Below are 11,771 nucleotides of genomic sequence, written 5' to 3' on the forward strand. Positions count from 1 at the left end.
ATTTAAAGGGTTATCAGACTCCCTCTGGGATGTTATTTATATTGGAAAAGATAGTTGAAAAGCCTTATTTCTTAACATGCAATAGTTATTCCCACAAAAGAGCCATTAGTGAAGTTCCCTTTGCATGTACAAAACAACTTCAAATACATCCACTATCTGGGGATGACTCATGCTTTTTGTTTGTTTTTGAAAGGAATATCTAACAAGCATATCAACAATACCGATTTTCAGTCATTATGATGGGATATTCAGACTTAGTAAATATGGGGTTGATGACCTCTTAGTGTGAATAGATATGATCTTACAAAGAACGTTATTTTCAACTGGAAGCCAGAAAGAGTTTATCCAGCTTGTGTTTCATGGGAATAACCAGAGAGTAATAGGTCTTTGGTCCAGTTGGTCAAACTCAATCCATGAGTGTATCTTAAAAGTATAAACAATTTCAGAGGTCAAATACATATTTTGTACTGACAGTCATCTTACAGCAATAACTACCTACATATGTGTGAATATTCTCATCCAAAATATAATAAGAGCTGAAAGTGGTCTCTTATCTAACTTAATATTGTAAATGCTTTGATTCTGATGATGGTATTATTTGACAAATAAAATGTACAGAAGGGTTGTCCAACTGAAATGACATGACAGAACACTGATAAATAAAAACATTGCAAAACAATTAGCTCTTTTCAGCATCACACTGTCCAGATTGGCAAGCAACATTGCACATATATACACATACACACATGTGCACACATGTACACACATATACATGCATGTTAAATTCAGGGTTTATTGTGCAAAAAAGTTCAAATAAAATATTAATGACTAGTACAAATGATAATTTGCCTTACTACAAAATAATACACATTCCAGTGGCCACGTGTGAACACTTAATTTATTTTTAATTAATTAGCTAATTAATTAAGTCATTTGTTTGGTGCTAATACTAGGGCTTGAACTCAGGTCCTGACACTGTCCAAGGATTTGTTATTTTTTTGTTTTAGTTTTGTCAAGGCTAGCATTTTACTGCTTGTACCACAACGCCAGTTCTAGCTTTTGTTGGTTTCTTTCAAATCAGAATCTAATGGACTTTTGTTTGTTTGTTTGTTTGGTCTGGTTTCAAACTACAATCCTCAGACTTCGTCTTTCTGATTAGCTAGGATTAAGGACATGAGCCATCAGTGTGGCTTCTACTTTTTCCTCTATACTTATCTAATGCTTATACTTAGATAGTAATTTAAAACTGAAGGCATAGAAGCAGGATATACAGTGATGAAATTGTCCTGTCAGAACTTCAAGTGAATAATTTAAATTTCTTCTAAAGACCATAAACTGAAAGATTAAAAATTAAAGTTACATTTTACAATTGCTAACTGCTGGATTTTCTTCCGTATACTTGCTTGTGCTAGCACTGACCCTTCCCCTCCCTGGAGATAAATAAAAAGTTTTGGAGTCTAGATGTTGGCCCTGGGACAAGCTCTGTAGTTGTAAATAAAGAACTAACAAGTAAATTCCCCAGGTGGCCAAATGGGACCCAAGATAAGGAACAAAGAGTATGTTCCTCTGCATTCCTGTGTAAAAATTCTTGGTATAGAGGGCTCAAGATAAGGACCATCTGGTGAGCCCAGCAAACTAGGCTAAATGTTAATCAATCATAAGTCTGTAACTCTGTAAACTCCCTAACCCTTATCTCCCAGAGTGACTACGTCTGTTTGATCATCCTCGCCAATTGTTTTATTACAAAGAGTGTTCTAGGTACCGGAGGGTGGGGGGAAAAAAAAAACAACAAAGAGTGTTCTAAACTTCCCTGTGTAGTAAACTGAGCAAATCCTGGGGAGCCTGGGGTATTATGCTAATCCTGTGGCTTTTGTCTTTAAAAGTGCCTGAAACCTCTGCTTGGGGCTTCCTGTCTGCCTTTGACAGAGAGCCCATTTGTGCAAATGCCAAATAAACTCCTCTTGCTTATTGCAGCTGCTGGATTGGAGTCTTGGTTCTTGGGGTGCCCTCCCATTGAAGAAAGCATCCCAGTGGGTCTGGGGTCTTTCAAAACAAAAAATATGAGGATATAGTATAAGAGAACTCACGATTGGACATAAGAGCTTTAAGAGCTTTCTAATAGATCCATTATTTATTGGTACCCAACTTTAGAAAAAATGTATAATGCAGTAGTAAAATAGAAGTCCTTTGCATGACTACTTACATTCCTTGTTTTTTTTTTAAAGACACTTGTTTTTATCTAAAAAAGTAGGCCTGTCTTTTGTCTTAATGTGGTTTCAATGATTGAAGGTAATTACTGAGAAGTCAAAATGTGTTAGTAGTCCTTTGTTATCAATTAAATCTCACTTTTTCTTCTTGGAGATTATAATCATCAAATCAATAGCTGAGAATCAGCAAGCAATTGTTCAGAATCATGCTTCCAGTGCAAGTGGATCAACAGTAAGTAATCCTCGATGCCATTTTCCAAAAGTTTTGTCACAGATAAAATTGGCCTGCCTTCTCTTGTTGCATTCCTAGCCTGGACCTATTCCTTCAATGTACACAAAAAGTGTGATTCAACTAACTTCATTCAGATCTATTTCTAGAATTATCAAGGATTTAGATTCTTGTCTACAATTTGATTAAAGCTATGTCTTTTTACGGAGGCTGCTAAAAATTTATTTAACAATTTCAAGTAAATACACAAAGTCTATTTCCATCTTTTTTAAAACATAAAATTCTGCTTGCTCTATAAATTGATCGGAGGCATGCATTTGTGTCTATCTAGGTCATTGCACATCTGTCTTTCTCTTCCTCTCTCTCTTTCATGTTTCTCATAGATACTATGATTGCTCCATAATTATCCTAATTTATTTTGCTTTTATATTTTTGGTTGCATCATTTCACTTTCTGCTCTGCCATTTCCATATAGAAAGCATTATTTCATATTTTCTCATTCCTAGAATCAGCTGTACATGGAGACACCACTGTTCCTTATTTTCAGTCTGTATCTTTGAATACAGAGGAACATCTTTCCTCTGCTCTCCATCAATTCCCTACTCTCCAGTTAGAATAATTTCGAATAGTAAAAATGGAAAAATGGAAAATAAATCATGTTGAAAAAACAGATGCATAAAATTCACCAGATTTTTCTGAACAGTTCAACTAATATGAACTATTAGGGAAATACATGGACACCTCATTCCTACTTTCACTCAAAGGCTCTGGTTAGGCAATTCTGATGAAGACGAGGAACACGATGAAAAAAATGAGGAATGGTATCAATTGCAAGAAAAAAATGGAGAAGTATCCATGCAAATTTCTTCTTTGGGCTGCTGAAAATAATCGGCCTACTACAGTGAGGAGACTACTTTCCAAAAAGGCCACTCATGTGAATAATAGGGATGACGATAAGTATACCCATCTCCATCAGGAAGCCTACAGTGGACACTTAGACACTGTCCATGAGTTGGTGGCTCAAGCGGCAGATATTCATGCAATAACTGTAGATGGCTGGACAACCCTGCACAGTGCTTATAAGTGGAATAATACTAGAGTGGCTTTTTCCTTACTTCATCATGATGCAGATACCAATTCGCAAAGTAAAGGCCTCTTGACCCCTTTGCATCTTGTTGCTGGGAATAGAGATAGCAAAGACATATTGAATCTCCTTCTGTTGAACCATTATGTCAAATCAGGTCTTAAGAACAACTTGGAAGAAACTGCATTTGATATTGCCAAAAGGAAAAGTATGTATCACTTCCTCTTTGAAGTTTTGGAAGGCTGTACACATTGTTCACCTAAGTCATAATGGTTCAGTTAAGTTTCATAATTTTCAAAAATACCATTGTATTCTTTGTTTCCATACAAACTATTTTCACAATCCAAATAACAACAGTATCTTACTGTAACAATTCATGGATTCCATGAAGTCTTCAAAGTGAATTGCCTGACTTTGATGTCAAAATGTATTCAAGATTTATTTGTATACATCTATAATGATTTCTGGAGGGTTTTGGTTTTTATTGTGATTAAGTGGTTACATAATTTCCCAAATTTCACAGTATTGTGTGATAGTGATGCTCAGTTAAAGTCACAAACACATTCTAACTTTCATGGAGCAAATTGTCTATCATGTTCTATAACATTTATGAGTTCTATGTGCTTTGTGACACAGTTATTTCTTCCACATTGATTCATAACTACATTTCTTTTGTTTTGCAAACATCAGCTGTTCCCTCTTTCCACTTGTTCCCTCCCTCCCATCGCTGCTATTGAGTTGCTTAGTTCATTTTGGTCACTGTCCAGTGCAGCTGATGGGTCCCGCTGTTATATGTTTTTTCCTGATTTCCTCTAGTTCTGGTTCTTCTTCCTGGTTCCCCTCTGGTGTACACATTGACACCATCCATGTGATCAGCAGCATGAGTTTATTTAGTAGTGGTTAGAACAGATGAGTGGAAGTTCTTTTTTTCTTAAGTCCTGTTAATTTTGTCATATCACCTAACATTTTGGATTTAACATCCACTTATCAGGGAGAGCATGTACAGTTTGTCTCTTGCTCTTGACTTACCTCGCTCAACATGATTTCATGATTTCTTCTAGCTCCATGCATTTCCCTGCAAATGTCATTATTTTGTCATTTTCAATGGCGACATAATATTCCATGGTGTACAGATACCACAATTTTTGGATCCATTCATCTGTGGTGGGACATCTGGGTTGTTTCCATAACCTAGCTTTTGTGAAGAGTGCGGCAATAAACATGGAAGTGCATGTGTTCTTGTATACTGGTTCCTGTTTTTCAGGATAGATGCCTAGAAGTGGTATGACTGGGTCATAAGGGAGGTCAAAATTTAGCTTTCTGAGGACCCTCCAGAATGCTTTTCAAAGTGGTTGTATAAGTGTACATCTCCACATCCCCTCTAGCATTTGTCGTTGGCTGACTTGAGGATTTGGGACATTATGATTGGGGTAAGGTGGTATCTCATAGTTGTCTTTAATTACATTTCCTTCACAACCAGGGATGGTGAACATTTCCTCATGTGTTTCTTTGCCATTTTTATTTCTTCTTCTGAGAAGTCTCTCTTTAGTTCCCTTGCCCATTTACTAATTTGTTTGTTAGTTTTGGAAGGGACTATTTTCTTGAGTTCCCGGTATATAATGGACATTAACCCCTTCTCTGATATATTGCTGGTAAATATTTTTTCCCCAATTAATTGGTTGTCGTTCTAGCTTGGGTGCCATAGTTTTAGTGTGGCAGAAGCTTTTTATTTTAAGGTAGTCCCATTTGTTGAGTCTTTCTCCAATTTGTTGTGACTCTGGGACTCTGTTCAGGAAGTTCCTTCCTGTGCCTATAACTTCAAATATCTCTACTACTCTGTCCTGCAGTAGTTTCAGAGCTTCAGGTTTAATGTTAAGGTCTTTAATCCATTTTGAGTTGATGTTGGTGTATGGTGATAGGCTGGGGTCCACTTTTAGTCTTCTACATGTGGCTGCCAGTTTTCTCAGCACCAGTGTTTGAAGAGGCTGTGTTTGTTCCATTGTATGTCTTTTGCTGCTTTGTCTAATATCGGCTGACTGTAGGCATGTGGATTTATTTCTGGATCTTCTATTCTATTACCTTGGTCTTTGGGTTTGATTTTGTTCCAGAACGGTGCTGTCTTTGTTATTATGGCTCTATAGTAGAGTCTGAAGTTTGGCATGGATATCCCTCCCATGTTGTCTTTATTCCCTAGAATGTTTTTGACTATTCTAGGTAATTTGTTGTTCCATATGAATTTTTGGACTGTTTTCTGTATTTTAGAGATGTACATGATTGAGATTTTAATAAGAATTGCATTGAATTTGTATATTAATTTTGGCAGTATTGCCATTTTCACTATATTAAATCTGCCTATCCAAGAACATGGGAGGTCTTTCCGTTTCCTAGTGTCTTCTGTAATTACTTTCTTTAAGTTTTTATAGTTTTCATTAAATATTTCTTTTACATCTTTGGTTAGGTTAATTCCTAAATATTTTATTTGGGGGGGGGATTTGTGAATGGGGTTGCTTCCTTTATTTCCCTCTCTGCTTGTACATTTTCAATGTACAGGAATGCGACTGATTTTTGTAGGTTGATTTTGTATCCTGCAATTTTGCCAAGGGGATTTATTACATCTAACAGTTTGGGGATGGAGATTTTGGGATCGTGAACGTATAATATGTGCAAAAAGGGATAGTTTAACTTCTTTCCCTATGCGGATCCTGTAATCTCTTTTTCTTGCCTTATTGCTCTGGCTAAGGGTTCCAGGACTATATTGAAGAGGAATGGAGACAGTGGGCATCCTTGCCTTGCTTCTGATTTTAAGAGAATTGGTTGTAGCTTTTCCCCATTAAGTATAATATTGGCTATTGGTCTGTCGTAAATAGCTTTAATTGTTTTAAGAAATGTTCCTTCTATTCCTATTTTCTCCAGAGATTTTAGCATTAATAAATGTTGAATTTTATCAAAAGCCTTTTCTGCATCTGTGGAGATAATCCTGTGATTCTTGACCTTGGCTCTGCTGATGTGTTGGATTACATTTATTGACTTACATATGTTAAACCACCCCTGCATCTCTGGGATGAAGCCTACCTGGTCGTAGTGTATGATTTTTAAAATTTGTTTCTTTATTCTGTTAGCTAGAATTTTGTTAAGGATCTTTGCATCTGTATTCATCAAAGAAATTGGCCTGTAATCCTCTTTTTTGGTTGTGTCTGTGCCTGGTTTGGAGATGAGTGTGATATTGGCATTGTAGAATGACTTTGGGATAGCTCTTTCCTTCTCTGTTTCTCTGAAGAGCTTGAGGAGTATGGGTATTAGTTATTCTTTAAAAGGTGTTATAGAATTCTGTTGTGAATCCATCTGGTCCTGGGCTTTTTTTTTTGTTGGAAGACTTCTGATTGCTTCCTGTATCTTGTTGTAGGATATTGGCTTATTTAATTGATTTACTTCTTCTTTGCTCAGTTTGGGCAACTTGTATTCCTCTAAAAATGCATCCATTTCTTCCAGGTTTTCTTACTTTTTAGAATATAACTTTTGAATGTAGTCCGTCAAAATTGTTTGGGTATCTTGGGTACATGTTGTGATTTTTCCCGTGCCATCCCTAATCCTTTTAATATGGGTTTCCTCTCTTCTTTTTTAAGTTAATCTTGCCAATGGTCCATCAATTTTATTTATTTTTTCAAAGAACCAGCTTTTTGTTTGTTTAATTCTGGCTACGGTTCTCCAATTTTCTAATTCATTTATCTCCTCTCTTATTTTGGTTATCTGGTTCCTCTACTAACTTTAGGTTTCCATTTTTATGTTATTTTAGCTGTTTTAATTGCAACATGAGATTATTTACTTAGTCTGTCTCTATTTTTTGATGTGGGCACTGAGGGCAATACATTTGCCCCTCAGGACTGCTTTTGCTGTTTCCCACAAGTTTCTTTGCGAGGTGTTTTCATTTTCATTGAGTTGTAAGAATTTTTTAATTTCTTTTTAATCTCTTCTGTTACCCAGGCATTGCTTAGAAGTGTGCTGTTCAATTTCCATGTATTTGAGTAATTTCTGCAGTATGCTTTGTTATTGAGAACTAGTTTGATTCCACTGTGGTCAGCTACACTACAGGGGATTATGTCAGTCCCCTTGTAGTTGCTTAAGTTCCTTGCATGAACTATGATATGGTCTATTTTGGAGAAAGTTCCATAAGCTGGTGATTAGAATGTGTACTGTAATGTTTTAGGGTGAAATACTCGGTAGATGTCAATTAGTTCCGCTTGAAGTTTGGCCTCATTTAATTCGGTAGCTTCTTTGCCAATCCTCTGGTTGGTAGACCTTGCCTTTGGTGAGAGTGGGGTGTTAAAGTCTCCTATCAATTTTGTATTGGATCTATTTTATTCTGTAAGTTTGAGAGTATTTGCTTAACATATTTGTGTGCACCAACGTTTGGGGAAAATAAGTTGATGATGGTAATATCCTCCTCTTGGATTGTTCCCTGTATTAATATTTAGTGTCTGTCCTTGTCGTTTTGTATTGATTTTAATGACAGGATTATTTTGACATATATCAGGATTGTTAAACCTGCTTTCTTACTTGGGGCATTGATTGGTAGATCCTTTTCCAACCCTTCACTCTGAGTTTGTTTGTATGTTTGGCTGAGTGGTGGGTCTCCTAAAGGCTACAGATGGATGAGTCATGTTTTCTGATCCAATCTGCAGTTCTTTTTCTTTTCATTGGTGAATTAAGCCCATTAATCTTAAGAGATAGCATAGAGAGATGCATTTTGGTCCCTGTCATTCCCTGTTTTCCTCAGTTTTTCTTCTTTCCTTTGCTCCTGTGCTTGTTCAGTTACACACCTATTAATGCCTGTCTGGGTGCAGGTCCCTGTTCCTGGTTGCTTTCTTCAGGTTGTGTTCCCCCTCTTAGTATTCTTTGTAATGCTGGTTTAATGTTTATGTATTCATTTAGTTTTTCTTTGCTATTAAAATTTTTCAGTTCTCCATTGACTGTGAATGCTAGCTTTGCCGGGTATATTAGTCTGGCTTGGTAGTTATTGGCTCTCAGGGCTGATATGTTACTTTCCCAGGCCTTTCTTGCATTCAGTGTTTGTGTGGAGAGATCTGCAGTGATTCTAATTTTTTCCATTGTAGTGTAGCTCTTTCTTCATTTTTGCTGCATGCAAGATTGTTTCCTTATCATCCAGATCTATCATTTTTACTATAAAGTGTCTAGAAGTGTTTCTCCTGGGATCTTGCTTATTAGGTATTCTATATGCTTCTGTTATGTAGATAAGATGTTCTTTTTGGAGATGGGGAAATTTTTCACCAATTATCTTGCTGAATAGGTTTTGTATTCCCTTGATTTGATATTCCTCACCTCTGTCTACTCCAATTAATCAAATGTTAAATTTCTTGGCACTATCTGCTTGCTTTTGCATTTCTCTTTGCCATAATTTAAGTATTTTTCCATATCTGTCATTTTTTGGTCCAGTTGGTGTATTCTGTCTTTTGTATCTGATACTTGCATTCCATTTTGTTCACTCTGTTAATTGTGGCTTCCATTGTGGTTTGCAAGGAGGAAATGGACTCATTTATGGGTTCGATGTTGGTTCTCAAAATACTAATCTCACTTCTTAATGAGGTGTGCACAGCCTCTATTTTGGCACTTATTTCACTTCTTAGTGAGATGTGTGCTGCCTCTATTTTTGCATGCATATCCTGTTTGATATCCTGCATCTCTTTCGATATTTTGACCCTGTGTTCTTTCCATTTCTGGTCTATTTCGTGCTTTATTCTTGAGTCATTGCTTCCAGCATCTCTTGGATGTACCGTTTGTTTTCCATTCCTGCTTTGCTCCCACTGGGGCTTTCCCCTGGGTGGCTGCTGGCTATTGGAGATAGCTTGCTATCCTGGGTGTTGATAAACCTTGTAATTTTTCTCTGTTATTTTTGCATACTAATTATTGCACACTAATCTGAAATTCTGATTTGGTCAATAGGTGTCTGTCTTTGCTTCGTTACTGTATCTGTGTTGGTAGAGAGAGTCTGTACATGATCTTGGTTCTGTTGGGGGCCAAGCTCCAGCTGCTGGTCTGACACACACAGGGTTCTTGGCTTTCTGCTATGGATCACTGCAGTATCCACCTTATAAGGGTTGAGCAGCCTAGACTGCTCCTGTTTGCTCCTACTGGTGCTCTTGGCAAAATCAGATGTGCTGGATGCACTCTCCCAGATGCTGGAGACTGCTATGGGATCCTGATTTATTTTTTGGGCCAGTTGTGGGCTTGAACTCTGGACTTGGGCTGTGTCTGTCAGCTCTTCAGCTCAAGGCTGCCACCCTTCCATTTGAGCCATAGCACCACTTCTGGTCCTTTCTGCTTATGTGGTGATGAGGAATCAGATCCAAGGCCTCATGTACCCAAGACAATCACTCTACTGCTGATCCACCTTGCCAGCCTAAGCTCCTGACTATTATCAGCTGCTGGCAGCCTGTGTTTTCAAATTCCCATCCTAGAATATATGAGCCAGGTTCTTGTGGGGTTTGGGCTTCTCTTGTCCTGAACCCCCGGGTATTTTGCTGTCACACGCTTAATTCCCAGGGTGTACATTTCCCTGTTTTTCTCCCCTCTGCTGAGGCATATGCTCAGCTTTTGACTTCCATTGGGAGGAGTTGGTTGTGCTGCTCAGGCACCGAATCCCCAGGCCTGGTCCTGGCCCCTTGCCTGGGGCACACCAGTTGGACCTGTGCTGCTGTGTATCCCACATAGGTTATGCATCCTGTGTACAGAGTTCTAATTTCTTCCACTGTTGGGTGTCTTGACCCAGGGGCTCTATTCCTGCTTTGGGCATTTAAGCTCCCTTCTATGGGCTCTCTTGCTCTAGCGTGGCCAGCTTGATGTGCTCCACAGGCTGGTGGAGCTCTCGAAAACTTTCCAGTTTTAGTGGGTCCTGTGGTCCAGGTTTTGGGGTAGAGGGTCTGGGGTTTTCCAACAGCTCTGGTCTCCTTTGAGGAATATACCATCCCCTGCAGTGTACTCACCTGGATTTAGTTGTTGTTTCTGTGTGATGTAGGTCACTGGTTGCCGTTGCAGTCAGAGCTCAGTTGACGTGGTTGTGGACTGGGCAGGGTGGTGGTGGCTCTGTGTGTTTCTCTTCTGTCTCTGCCTCAGTTGACCCTGTTCCGGTCCACCCCACATGATGGGCCTCTGGCATCCAACTGAGGTGTGGGGGAGCGGCCTCCATGCAGGTTCTGAGTGCTGGCGTTTTTCTCTGCACTCTCTGGATCAGCACCAGTTCCTTTAAGGTTTTCTGCCCTGGTGTTCTGTGGGCATCCAGTGTAGCTCTGGGGTTCCCACTGTGGGGCCGAATGGCTTTGGTCGGATGGAGCCTCTCTGCTCAGATGGAGAGTGAAGGATGGGTATGGGACCTTTGTCTAAGCTCCCAGCTCAGAGGTTTCTCCATTCCTCACAATCAGCGGGTCTGACACCGGTACCTCAGGGGGCTTCAGCATGGGTAATCTGCAGCAGCCCCCTGTGTCTCTAGAACTCTGGCAGCCCCTGCCGGGCCAGGATGGCTGCAGCTTGGTGTGCTGCCACACGGTCAGAAAAAATTGGGGGAGGGGTCTTTGTTCTTCTCTGTTGTGAAATTCTTCTTTATCTGTCTTTCTTTTTTGTTTTTTTCCACCTCCTGTTTTTTGCTGGGTGTTAGACTTTTTGTTGTTTTCCGTCTCTTGGTGAGATTATGCATTTGAACTTGAAGTCTCTTGGTTGGGGAGAGCTGTGGAATTTCCTTACTGGCCCGTCCCCATCTTGGTCCCCCTCAAGTTTTTGCTTTTTTTAATCAGAAATAATTTTAATTTATCTGTCGAAATGAGTAGTACAGAAACTAAAGATATTTCTGGTGCTTGTCTGAAAAGTTAGTGTTTAAAATATTCTATATTCTATGTTTGTATAATGCCCATAATCTATTTTATTTTTTCCTAGATAGAAAACTTTGAATTGTACATTGTTTTATAATATATAAATGTCTCCTTTCAGATTCATTCCATATAGAAACAGTTTAAGATTCCTTTTTCCTAGGTCCTTATAGTATATTTCTTTGGAATAAAATGAAAAGGTTGCCTAATTTCAAAAGTTTTGTAAAGATTATGCTATGTAAAGCCTTTCTAAGGGGAAGATTTAATACACTCATGTCAAACCAAATTTCAGTTCTATGAATTACATGTATTGTTACACTTGTAATTTTGTAATCAACTTTTAATAATTGTTTTTCATTTCTTTCATCTGAAAAATG

The 11,771-nt window shown here is 38.5% G+C and overlaps 1 pseudogene; it reads left to right on the forward strand.

Annotated features, from left to right (window-relative positions):
• The first annotated feature begins 3,070 nt into the window (after positions 1-3,070).
• LOC138821678 (ankyrin repeat domain-containing protein 49 pseudogene) lies at positions 3,071-3,790 on the forward strand (annotated as a pseudogene).
• Positions 3,791-11,771: the final 7,981 nt, after the last annotated feature.

Source organism: Dipodomys merriami, unplaced genomic scaffold, assembly GCF_024711535.1.
Source record: "Dipodomys merriami isolate MVZ:Mamm:240054 unplaced genomic scaffold, mDipMer1.0.p SCAF_93, whole genome shotgun sequence".
NCBI lineage: Eukaryota > Metazoa > Chordata > Mammalia > Rodentia > Heteromyidae > Dipodomys > Dipodomys merriami.